This window comes from Ammodytes marinus (assembly GCF_949987685.1).
Source record: "Ammodytes marinus genome assembly, chromosome: 6".
Lineage (NCBI taxonomy): Eukaryota > Metazoa > Chordata > Actinopteri > Uranoscopiformes > Ammodytidae > Ammodytes > Ammodytes marinus.
In genome coordinates, this window is record NC_137235.1 from 26,700,369 (window position 1) to 26,713,374 (window position 13,006).

A 13,006-nucleotide genomic window follows, 5' to 3' on the forward strand; every position below is an offset into this window, starting at 1 on the left:
AGGTAGAGGTCTTAGAGATGAAAGCGGTGAGTGACACAGCCACGCAGCTATGTCTTCTGGGGGATCTAGAGAGTCATAAGCACATTATCCATCCATCTGTCAGTACCCCTTTCCCGCCTATCGCTGCATTTCTTTCAATATTATAGCTCACTCAAATCTCTTCCGTAGCTCCCTCTTTGCTCACAGCAACTCTCTTCTCAGGTTACTCAATGGAGGTTCCCGTTTGTTAGGGTTATATTGATTCTATAAACTCGCTAGCGTAGTCAGAGAAAGGTATACATTCATACATTTAAAAGAAGCAAAAAGACCCTGAATCTCCAAAATCATTGATTTCATTGTACAAATGGATAATGAGAGATAACAGGCAAACATTGGTCAGGTGTGATTCAAATGTCAGACACAGGGATAAAGCCTTTGTACACACACTCTAATCCCCTTTAATCCCATACACATGTTTACCTCACTAAGTGGCTCTGATTGACTGTTCTGGTGGAGTTCAAGCCCAGTGGCCCAGTGATCATCCACACGGGTTAGATAGCGTTGATGCTGCATAGCAAAGCAATACTCGCTTTGCAACCACAGCGTTCAAGATTAGACATCAAGACAGGAAGTGCCTGCACTTACTTTTGAAGGTGAAACATAAGAGGCTGCTGGGAATGTAATGCTGTGCTTCACTCTCACACCAAAACACAAGACACATCACATTCTTACACTTTTCAAAGATTTTTGGTTTCTCTTAATGGGATTTTATGAGTCATGCTTGTGACTGGAAGATTTTCTAGGTTGAACCCTCAGGCTGACAATTAAATTACTTTCACCCCTGAAGTTAGAAGATTAAGACACTTTATTTATCCCCTTGGAGGAATTACATTTTTCACTGTTATTACCTATTGACACACAGGCCTGAAATATAGACATGCACAAACGGGACCTATACACATGCATTAATGGAGAGATGTCCGATGTGATGTGGCCAGCCTGTCTCACAGAAAAAAGCACTCTTAGCATTTTTGGGGTTCGGTGCCTTGCTCAAGGGTCCCCACTTGTTACGTTCCCGGACGAGCCCCCAAATATGTTACGCCACAATGTGGACCAAGGAGTGACAATTGATGGTATGTGGATTGAAGGAAAGATAGGAGACAGTTGTTTAAATAACTAACAGAATGTAACAATAATTCCAAATAAGTAAACAGAACACTATCACTGCTATTGAAGCTAAGTCTGAACAAAACCCATACGTAACACCTCCACAGTGCCCAGAAAGCTAACTGGCACTTCTCCAGCTACCTGTCCACACTCCAATACTCGCCAATGCTGTACTTCACCCAGCAACCCCTCCGGTTTTTAACCCAAGTCCCAACAGACTGAGCTACTGCCAGCCCCCAAGTTCACAAGTTTAGTTTACTCAAAAGATGAAGGAACAAAATGATAAACAGCGTTGCCTATAGCTCTAACTTATTACAAATGAACCAACAGGAAACTTTGCTTTAATCCACCCTCATGCATCTATTTATCTTTAATAGTCACAAAGAACCAACAGAGAAATAGATGTTTTAGAGCAGGGGTTCTCAAACGTTTGATAGCTGAGGGCCAATTTAGGAACCCAAAATTGGACCGAGGGCCGCCGAAGGAAAATACTGGAAAAAACTGAAATAATTTCAATGACCAGGTTGCGTCTTTACAGTTTACATGTATTGGTCTGCATCCAGTAATGTGCAATGAACACACTTTAATTAATACATGAAGTGCTAGGTTTCATTAAAAGTGAGGTTAAAATACTTCATTTTGTGCATTCTGGTTAATTTTTATGCAGTAATTTGTGCCTTCTGTATTTATTTATGGTGGACATGTTAAGGAAAAGACAACTAGCTCCCAGTGACGCAAATCTAATAGAATATAAATCAGTAAGGCACTGAGGCATTCTGTATTGCATTCAAATATTTATTCTACTGTATTGTTCAGAACTTTCTGCACATTGAAAACGTATCACCTTTTGGAGTGTTTTTTTGTAGGGCTCACTACTCATGATGCAGCAGCAGCAGCGTTAACTATTATGACACTGTACATTGGAAATTAACAGGGTGGGCTATCAGCAGCCAGCTAAGCAGATAGGTCCATGGCTATCAGCTAGCTAACGTTAGCTTGTTAGCTAAACTTTAGGCAAAAGAGTTAGAAACCAGAAAATGTTAGCATCCATCCTTAGACACTTGACCCAATCTAATTCACCCTGAAGGTGAGAAAGTGCATCGTATTGGGCTTAACAAGCTCACTATCTAACAACTTACATTGGGACCACTACACTACCTGCTGCACTGCGGGAGGCTGACCAGCCCTGTGTAAGAGAGGCAGAGGCAAGCCAAGTCGCTGCAAGTTTAAGATGGTACGGTCCACTGTAGGGGTGTTTGAAATAATTTGGGAATGAATATTAACAATTAGGAGGGATATTTAAGTGTTTCGACCCCTGTACTGTTATTTTTACTGTTACGGGGGAAGGATCCCCTCTGTGTGTTTCAATTAATATTGATATAAAAAAATATATATATAGGCCTATATAATTTATTTTATTTTTTTATAATTCATAATTCAATGCGGGCCACCAGATATGTTTCTGTGGGCCGCCATTGGGCCGTGGGCCGCACATTGAGAACCACTGTTTTAGAGGAATAGTAGTATGCACCTGCAAACGCACCTCATATGTGATAAATAATGACTGACAGCTAGAAACAAGACAAAAATAGGACATCATGTACTGTAATATAGGTAGGGTATAGTTGCCTTGTGGTTGTTATGTTTCACACAGTTTCTAATGAGGAACTGTCATAACACATGCAGCACACAAGCACGTCCTCGGATAACATCTAACAACTAACATCATCAGTTACACCTTGTGTATCAAAGTGAACGTAAGAGTACAGAGATGCTTATCCATTATTCTTTAGACTGTATTAGGGCCCACTCACACTAGGGCTGTTTGCCTGTTCCGTGCTGCAGGAAGATTCAGCACGATTCCCCCCCTCCCCATTCCCCCCGCTGGCCCGTGGTCACACTGCTCGTGGCCTGGGCACGATCGCACCTTGCCTACGTCACCGTGGGCGTTTAGGATTTGGAGTGTAGTCTACTTGTAGGCTATACGACTGTTTGTGAATATTTTCATATATTCCACTTCCACATTAGAGCAACGAGAATCCTTAATCTATTTTTTTTTTTAAAATGTAGCCTTGACGTAATAGGTCGCGATGGACAGTCTCATATTTGTGCAGCACGCTGTTTACTATTAATATAACGGCCCGTCATCAGACCATACGTACCGGATGGTTTTATAGTATACACATCGATCGCTCCATCAAGTAATCCAAGTCAGAACTTTTTGTATGAGCAGAGATCGTTTTTTTAAGTGTCTTTATAAAGTTTCTTGTTAAACCTTAGTGTAGGCTACTGTTTCCTTATCACCGGGCCGCAGAGTCCCGTTGTGTGTTGTTTTGTGTTCGTCTCCACCGCCATGCGTAAAGACAGTATTATGACAGCTGACGGGAGAAAAAATAAAAAAATCATCTGACGAACGTGAGTAAACACGAAAACCTTTTTGCTTTGCTTTCTGCGCTCACCTATTTAGCTCTCTTCCTCTTTTATTAGCCCACACCTAGGCCTACACACACGTTAATTCTCACACATTTTATGTTGCTACAGTCCAAGTGGTGGGCAATTCTGTTGCCGACTAGAAAGGCAGCGGACGTTAACGGACAATGCATCCTTAATAAATTCACGTCAGGAACGCCGCCTGTGCGCTTGCTTGTGCGCTTCCTTGTGCGCGTGTCATCTCATTAGCATCTGTACTTTGGCCACGGCACAGCCAAACGTTCTAGACTTTAGTATGCAAATGAGCTTGGGCACGGGGCCGCGGCCCTAGTGTGAGTGGCCCCTTACAGTGTGGATATGTCAATCACTTTTACCCATGCATGGTATGAGTATATTTTTTAAGCCTTAAATCATTCAGAAATACATTTTATTAGCCAGTTATTTAAATAAAAATGTAACGAATTAAAAAATGTAAACCTTTATACTAAAATATATACAGTATGTTCTGCTTCCCAATCTTGTTAATCATCTAGCGAGATGTTAGGACTTGTAAGGGTCCAGACCCCCGGTTTTAAAGCACTGGTTTAGGAAGTGGTTGACCGAGTAGAGGTTGGTGTTTTAGGACATTTGATCTTTGGCCAAACACTTCTATTAAGCTTCTCCAGCCATGGCATGTGCTGCCAGGTTCTTATTGTACCTAGTGACCTGATTGTTGTTGCTGGCTGAGTTACAACACAGTGCCAATCTGGCAACACAACTGTGGGGACGGGCATGAGAAATCCCTATTTGCTGTAATCCAATCTAAATGTGTTATATATTTTTCATTCCTTGAATTACTTGAAATAAAGAACAATGTGAGCACAATGTTAAAGGTTATGTGCTTCTCTTTACATGTAGTATCTATGAGCGTGTTAGGATGAAATATATATTATTTTCCTATATGGTGTTGAGATACAAAGCATCTGAACTTCCTTATTATTGGACTATTCATGTAGGTGTCTCATGTACATCTGTTACTTTTGAATGCTGCTCATTCAATTTACCCGCGATCAAAAAAAAATCTTCCTTTCCCACATTGGTCTCTGGATTTCATCTAGTTTTTCGTCTCTTGTCTCTTCTTTTACCATAACTGTTCTGCTGCCATCCCTCTATTTACCAGCCAATCCCTCACTGTGTCCCTTTCCTTCCTCTTTTTATTAGATTACTGTTAAACTGTGGGAGGAATCAGATTTCCCTCTTGTGTTTATCTGTTTCTCTGTGCCTCTAACACAACAGAAAATAAATTTGAGTTCAAAGAAGAACTCCACCCTCAGGGAATGACATTTCATGTCTAATATCATTTCACATCAGGTTATCTATGTACATCATATATTTAATTTCAGGCATAATTCATAATTTATCTTCTATTTTCCTTCAAATCTATTTCAGATTTGGAATGACCTAGATAACCTCGACACACCCAGCGTGTTCCCTTTTCATTGTTTCCCGGTTTCATGGTATTCATGACACAGTTCGATAGTACTGCCACTATCAAGTCACTTTGAGGATTAATTCAACCTTTTTTATTTCATTTACATTATTTACAATCACGATGATAACCACATTAGCAGGGGTAAACAGAAAATACAAAAGTATATTTAAAAAAAATTGTGTTTTAGTGATTTGAAGAATTCATTTTCATTATTTAGTTGAAAATTAAATAATAATAAATTAAACTTAACATATTACATTAAAAAAAGTAGTATGTCAATATTGCCCATTGCCTGTCTCCTGTTAAATGGTGGTGCGCTGTTGGAATTCGGAGAGCACCTGCTCACCCCGTACTTTGATGCAGAATAAAATAAGTACCAAACAGTTTCAGGGTAGGAACACAAACCAGACAATTTTGATTTTAAAAACCTGACATTTGCTCTTCGATTTTTCGTCTCCTATCAAATTCTACTGTATGCACTGGAAATATCTCAACCGGATGTCATGTTGAGGTTTCCCCCAGGAAATGGTATGTGTTGGTCGACTTCTTGTGTCTGGATAGAAGAGCTTACTGTAGCTCTAGTATCTAATAACTCTCATCCCAATCACTCATGCTATAAACACAGACCTCCTGAGAAGACAACACTGATGAACTTGATTCAGACTAAACTGGATAAAACTAGCTAACTAACTTTGACTTGCTTTCTTATCAAATAGGAAAGGTTGGTCTGGCACTAGCATGCCTCTGCTATCAAACACTGCAGGAAACCCTAATGTTGCCTCTCAGCAAGGCTATGTTCTTCTTAGGATGGCTTTGTCCTTTCATTTCTGAGTCTTGGGATGGGCAGGGTAACAACTTCTACATAGAGATATACACACACACACACACACACACACACACACACACACACACACACACACTCACAAGCTGACTGATGGAGCTGCAGCAGCACTTATAGATTATCACCCACAGCCCACACATTAAGCTCTCTGTTGTACGTTCATGCATTCACTTTGAGCTTCTCCCTCAATTCCTCCCTGAAATAGGGAGGCATAACAGATTAAAAAATACAAATTAAAAAAAGTCATAAAAAAGGAACAGTAGTCTTGTATATTCTCGTCTTGCCCCTATCTTACAATTAACTCCCTTTCCATGTATTCACATAATTATTGTTGATTGTTGTGGAAAATGTTCTCATAATATTCATTCTGGTATAATAACCATAGTATGTGCTGGTGTAAAGAGCATCTATAATGTGCAAATCTAATCATAAAATAATCATTTATTTACTTTATTATCAGTTTATAAATCAACCTCCAGATGAAAAATGGTGAAATCGGAGAGAGAATGTCTACCATGTTCTACCCTTTCCATTTTTCTTCCCGACAGTAGGGTTGTCATTTAACGGACTATCTAGAGCAAATCAATGTCACAGTAACATTTATTATCAACGACTTTGGCACTTTGGATAATGATGAGGGAAAGATCAGTTTCTCTATAAAATAAAGAATAAGCCAACATGGGCTTGAAGTAGCCTGGTCCTACCAGACCATCGTACTTCATTTCATTTGTACAGAAGGTCTGGAACTGCTCTATTGGCAAACGTTCACTCACTTGGAGGCAGGTGTCTGTTGAAGTTTAAAACTATTCGATCTGCCCAGTGCCACTATGGATCAGCCAATCAATCGCATAACGTTTGGTCGTGACGTAAGTTATGAGCCGGCTTCTGACGGTGCGTTCCAGTTGTACAGGGAACTTGGAAATTTCCGACTTCACTACATATTGTAGTCTATGGATCTACCTGGCAACGGCAACTTGCTAGAGCCTAACGTTTAGTTATTTGGATGAGAACGGTTGTAGGCGTCCATACTTTCCCGAGCAGATGCACTGGAACACAGACAGGTCGGAACTCGGAACTACCAAGTCAGAAATTTCCGAGTTCCGAGTATAAAGGAACGCAGCATTCAACTGAAACTGGAGCGCGACTTCAACGTCATGGTTCTCAGCCACTCGCTCTGTTCGCTGATTGGACAAGCAGAAATGTTCCTGAGCTCGAACACATGACAACACCGCAGCCCCAGACTGACTACTGAAGGGAAAATGACATTTGAGCGGAAGTAGGTGGGCGGGCGGTGCCAGGCTAGGCTAGAAGTATGACTAAGGATAAATTCACCATTTGAATGTTGAACCAAAACCCTGTTTTATTATCTCTGATCTAACCTCGTATAGGGCCAAATCTCCAACAGGTCTGAGTTCAGTGCGCTGCTTTTGCAGCCACTAGACCATGTGCAAATGAGAGAAAAAATTGGCGTCCAATTAACAAAGCACGCACAAAGGGGGAAATGCACACAGAGTAGACTGCACACAAACTGCACTGCCAAGCAGACAGCTTCCTGGGTTTGCATGCCCCATTTGCATGTATGAAAATTTGTCATTATTGATAAATTCAGTGCAAAATGTACCCTCCATATTCAAATAAACTGTGTTGCAAATCAGATGTTCTATTCAGATAAACTGTTCTGTAATACTGTACTATTTATTTGGTAGGATGCATTGTTGAGGTTAGCATATGCTGGAATATAAACTACTAAGAACGAAATCCAAAAACGTTCACATAATGCTCTGAATGTGTGTGCATTCAGAGCACACACACACACACACACACACACACACACACACACACACACACACACACACACACACAGACGTACAGAGCAGGCATATGGGATTACAGAGTGTGTCTGCAGGCGTTGACAGGGAGCGTGTGCGTCACTCCCTCTGAGCCAGATTAGACTGAGCTTCATCACAACCTTACAGGTCTGCCACAGACTGGCTAAAACCATAACACAGACACTGTGTATCTTTGGTTCACAACTCGCTCCTCTCTCTCTCTCTCTCTCTCTCTCTCTCTCTCTCTCTCACTCTCCTTTAAGGAACCTGTATTAATCCTCTAATGCTAATAAAATATGTCCCACATTTGTGTTCCCTCAGACAGCCTGCCACACACACCTGTTCTGTGCCCTGTAGCTCAGGGCTCCATGAGGGCGCCGGTTACAGTCCCGCTTTGCTGTCTCTGCGTCCATGGTTCTGCTGAAGAGGACCAGTGTGACGTCTCTCCATCTCCTGAAGGAATAAACACAACGTCAGAATGGACGCACGTTATTCTTGGTTGGAGTGTAGATTCAAGATTCAAGATGTTTTATTCGTCATGTGCTGCACAACAGTGACAGCAGCAGTCCTTGGCAATGACATTCTTCAGTCCCACGCTCCTTTCAACAATGCAATATAATAAAGGAAGAAAATGTATAAGACAAATAAGAGAGCAACCTGAGACATAACTAAACACAAAGGACACAGTGCAGATAAAACATTAGGCGAAAAATTAAGTTGTACCATATAAATAATATAAAGTAGAATGTAAAATTAAATCAAATTAAACTAAATAGAATTCTGTACATGAAAGAGGGGGGGGATACATAATTAAAACTAATGAAATAGACTACTGTACATCAAATAGAATGTGAAATTAAAAAAGTGTATTTGATATGTAGCCTACATATGTAAATTATGAGTTTGATATGAGAATGATTGTTGTCCGAGTCAGTCAGTGTCAGAATTATGCATGCTGCGGTACTATCAATGACCGTTCCATGTTGTACAACATATGATTTTTATCTAAAAAGGAAAGGGGGCTGAAGTATTCCCATGTAGCAATCAGACAACTTGGCAAACATCACAGGGAGGGAGGGGGGAGAGAAAATAGTGTGTGAGGAAGCGGAGAGAGCGTGGTGGAAAAAGATGCCGGTTTTGATAGACACAGACGAGGTTGGAAAAGATGAATAAAGAGGGATGACAGTGAAGTGAGTGGAGGAGAGGAGAGGAGGAAGACGGAGAAGAGACCGCAGCAGAATGGGGCCTGCCTGGGCTGCTTGTGCTGTTTGTGGAGTCCCACTTGCCCCTGCTCTGCTCCAAACACCATCCATATTTAATGAGGCCCTTACAAAGCCCTGGGAAAAAAAGAAAGATGCTGGGAACTCTTCCCCCTCCTCCCCCCCCCCCCCCCACCTCCCAGAACACTCAAATTTCCCCCCTCCGAGTACTTTACTCTTTCATAATTCTACCTCCGCTCTGTTGTCTTTGCCTGTTTGTTCTGAACATCTTTTTTGATGATTTCTTTAAAGATAGATTTTTTTTTCTTCCAGCTCCTCCGTGTCTTTCAACTTCCTCTGAAAGTATACGGGATGTTAAGCAAGCACACGTGGCTAATCCGTTAGCTCTGGTATGTTTGCCTATGGTGTGTTTGCTTGATTTTTTATCCTGTCTTTTCTTTAAAGCAGACACAGGGCAGAATCAGCTGTGTTCTCTCAGCTGTACAGAAACAGGATGCACGTGTGCTGCCATTCCCCCTTTTCTCCATTGCATCCACTCCACGCGTTCAGAGACAAATTGAGTCACATGCTCTTTGTGATTGTGAGTGTGTGTGTGTGTGTGTGTGTGTGTATTTGTGTAACAATGCGTTTGAGTTCATGAGTGAATGTATGTTTTTATAATGTGAGTGAGTGGTTGGAGTGTGTGTATGGGTGCACGTGTGTGTGCGCGTTAGCCAGAGTGCTGCTTCCATCAATAATGTATCTAGATAATGCAGCCGCTTCACTCTACCAGGAACAACTAACAGGCATACCGACGCACGGAGAAAGACAGAGAATGAGGGGGACAAATAGAGAGACATAGAGGAATAGAGAGAGAGAGAGAGAGAGAGAGAGAGAGAGAGAGAGAGAGAGAGAGAGAGAAACACATGAGTTAGCAAAGAGGTAATATCAGAAAGGGAAATGTGAGCGACATAAAAATGGAGCAAGATGGTGAGGGTATAACTGGTGGGAAACTTTTAAAGAACACATGTGCCACACCTTGGATTATTATTTGGGATCCATCCTCAAGTGTTAAACCCACTTAGAAGGGGGGGGGGGGGGGGTGGGGGGTGGGGGTGGGGTTGGACATGCATGATCTTAATCAGTAAATGACTTTCAAGTATACTAACTTTCCAGCAGACATTGTCGAAAAAAGGATTTTGTGTATTAAGTTGTTTTATGTAGAAACACAATATGAAAAGTGTGGGAATTTAGTTAATTAATTTAATTTATTAGGTTTTGAGGAAAATCTATTTGGATAATGGAATTTCCGGCACTCAGATAATAGTATATTTCTCATATAGGGGAGAACGGGGGAATCTGAGGCATCGGGTAATGTGAGCCACCCCCTATATCTAGGCAACGGAAAACATTTGTGGTCATGTGAGATATATGTTTTCAAGCCCCTCTCATTTCCCCATGGCCCTGAAAGAGAGGACCTCATGGTGCTGTGGTAAGCATGGTTTTTTCACCAAAATAGGTATTTTGCATGTAAAAGTAAATTTTCTTGCTGTCAACTTAATCAACTGTTGTGCCAAAGCAAATGTATTCACGTAGAAAAACTTATATCATAGGTGTTGATGAACTACCGACATATAAAAACCATGTGATGGTATTAGCTAAAGATTAGCCTGAAATGCTAAGAGAGGTAGTTTTTTCTCAAATTGTGGTGGTGGGGGAAAGTGAGCCAAATGCTGTGGAGGAAAGTGAGCCACTGTCTCACTTTCCCCCACCATGAGGCACAAGTTAAGTTTAGTCTTAAACATATTTTAATGTAATATTACATAACATATGTTTTATTTTAATGTCATACACATTGTAGAAAAGCTATCATGCCAAGGAAATACACCAGGAAGACGACCTGGGGCAACCACACGGAAAGAGCATCTTCTCATCTTTCCCTGTAACCTTCAGGGCTGGAATGTAGAGTAGGCCTAGTTGTAGAGTATGACAGGCTGATGTTATAATCCAGTTGGGTCTTCTCCTGTGTTCTGAGTCCCAGGCTGTTCTCGCTGGTTCTGATTTTCCTATGCTTTGACCCCCAGACACAAGCTGACCCCCAGACTGTGTTCTAATCTAACTGGTTCTATCTTTCATTTGAATCTTATTAAAACCTTTTGAATTATAATATGTTGTATTTGATTTTGTTCAGAGTTACTTTCAAGTGCTTAGAAAATTTGCTTTGCTTAATTGACCAAACCCCATCATTATTTTACTAGTCCGACATTAGTTCTGGAATGTGTGGCTAGCTTTCAGGATTCTTACTGTTACAATATGTGTTGTTATGGTAGTTTCAGAGTGGAAAAAGTAAGTGGATCAGTTTACCCCACAGCTGGGGTAAAGTGAGCCACATGACAACATTTTTTAAAACAATCATATTTTCACTGCCCTTCATCTTGAAAAAATTCTGCTAATGCCCATTTCTAGGAAACATCCTGAATTAATGGGAAATGTGTAAATTTGAGTGATAAATCATTTTAGCTCGCTTAGAGGGGAGCAAATGTAAAAAGTGGCTCAAATTACCCCGTTCTCCCCTACTGTGAAATAGGGGTGTATTTGTAACTTACGTTTAAGAAAATAGCAATTGCCTAAGTTATATGACTTGACGTACATGAGGAAGGGCCTCTACAACATCCTTCAGGTCACAGTGTATAGATCACTGCACAGACTGCAGCAGCGTGTTTGCTAAAATCCCGCTAGCTAAATCTGAAAGACAGGAGATATCTGGCAGAGAAAATGCATTTAGTTTTGCCTTGATATGATGAAGATGTGTTACCCTATACCTATAGTTTCATTCAGAAAAAAAACTAAAAAGAGTTAAAGTTGGGGAAAGTGATTCTGCAGAACGCTTGTATTGTTGTCAAGATCACTTTCTGTCAGTGAATATCTCCTCAAGATCCACTACCTGTCCATACTGTGAGCAAGCACTGAAAAAAGTCTGGTGTTAAAACACAGCCTACGCTCTGTAAACAGGTATTTAAACAAAGGCTATATAAACATAGGGGAGCCCACCGTAGCTATTCACATGCCCGTTTACAGCGCCTATGGCTGTGTATTAACACTGGATTGTTTTCAGCCCACACACAGTACAGAAAGGTAACAGATCTTGAGGAGATATGAACCGATTTTTAAAAACAAATGTTCTATAGAATCACATACTCCACCTACAATGTATCTTGCGTATTAAACTGACTGTGGACCTCTGTTATGTTTACCCACTCAGTTTTTTGTGACTGCTACAGGATATTAGTTTCATCTGGTCTAGACAGTGAGGACTACAGGACGTTGTCTGTTATGGACGTTTCATCCACTGTTCATTCCCAATTGAAAGTAAGCCTTTAACAATGATCTCAATGTTATATATGATCTCAATATATGATATAATATATAAACAAGAGTGACCTAGACAATTTAAAAGCATGCAAAGGTTGAAGGTGGGTTAAGCAATTCTGGAGAATGTTCAGTGACAAATCACTTTGTCAAATTCATTAAATATCCTCTCACAATCTGCTACCTGCTGATTTTCTTCAAGCGCACACACAGTTCAGATGGTTGATGTTTAAGATGTTGTTCCAGAAAACTTGTTTGGAATGAGACGGTACCCACAACCCCAGATGTATTGAAACAGTTGGGGAATACTGTTTTGAAATAAATGAAAAATCCTTCTACAAAACCAGTCCATGACGTGGTAAATGTGATGAATTGAATGAGCAAGTCAAGTGATGCTCTTGTCAATGCTTAATATTTGATCCAAAAATCTGTTACGTTACATGTCATTCAGATTTTTTTTTCCGTAGATACTTCTTTCGACCTAAAATAACTAAGTTCACTCCCCTTAAGGCAGGAAAGAGCAGACACAATCCAATTAGTAAGTCACATCGCAGACACACAGACACACACACACAAACACCTTGTAACCTTCTCAGATAAATGCCTATAATTAAATGACTCCGACACTACTAGTTGACACTGTAAGTCCGATATGCATGTGTGTTTGTGTCTATCAAGTCACACATGCAAACATGTGAATTACAGTAAATGTAATCTACAT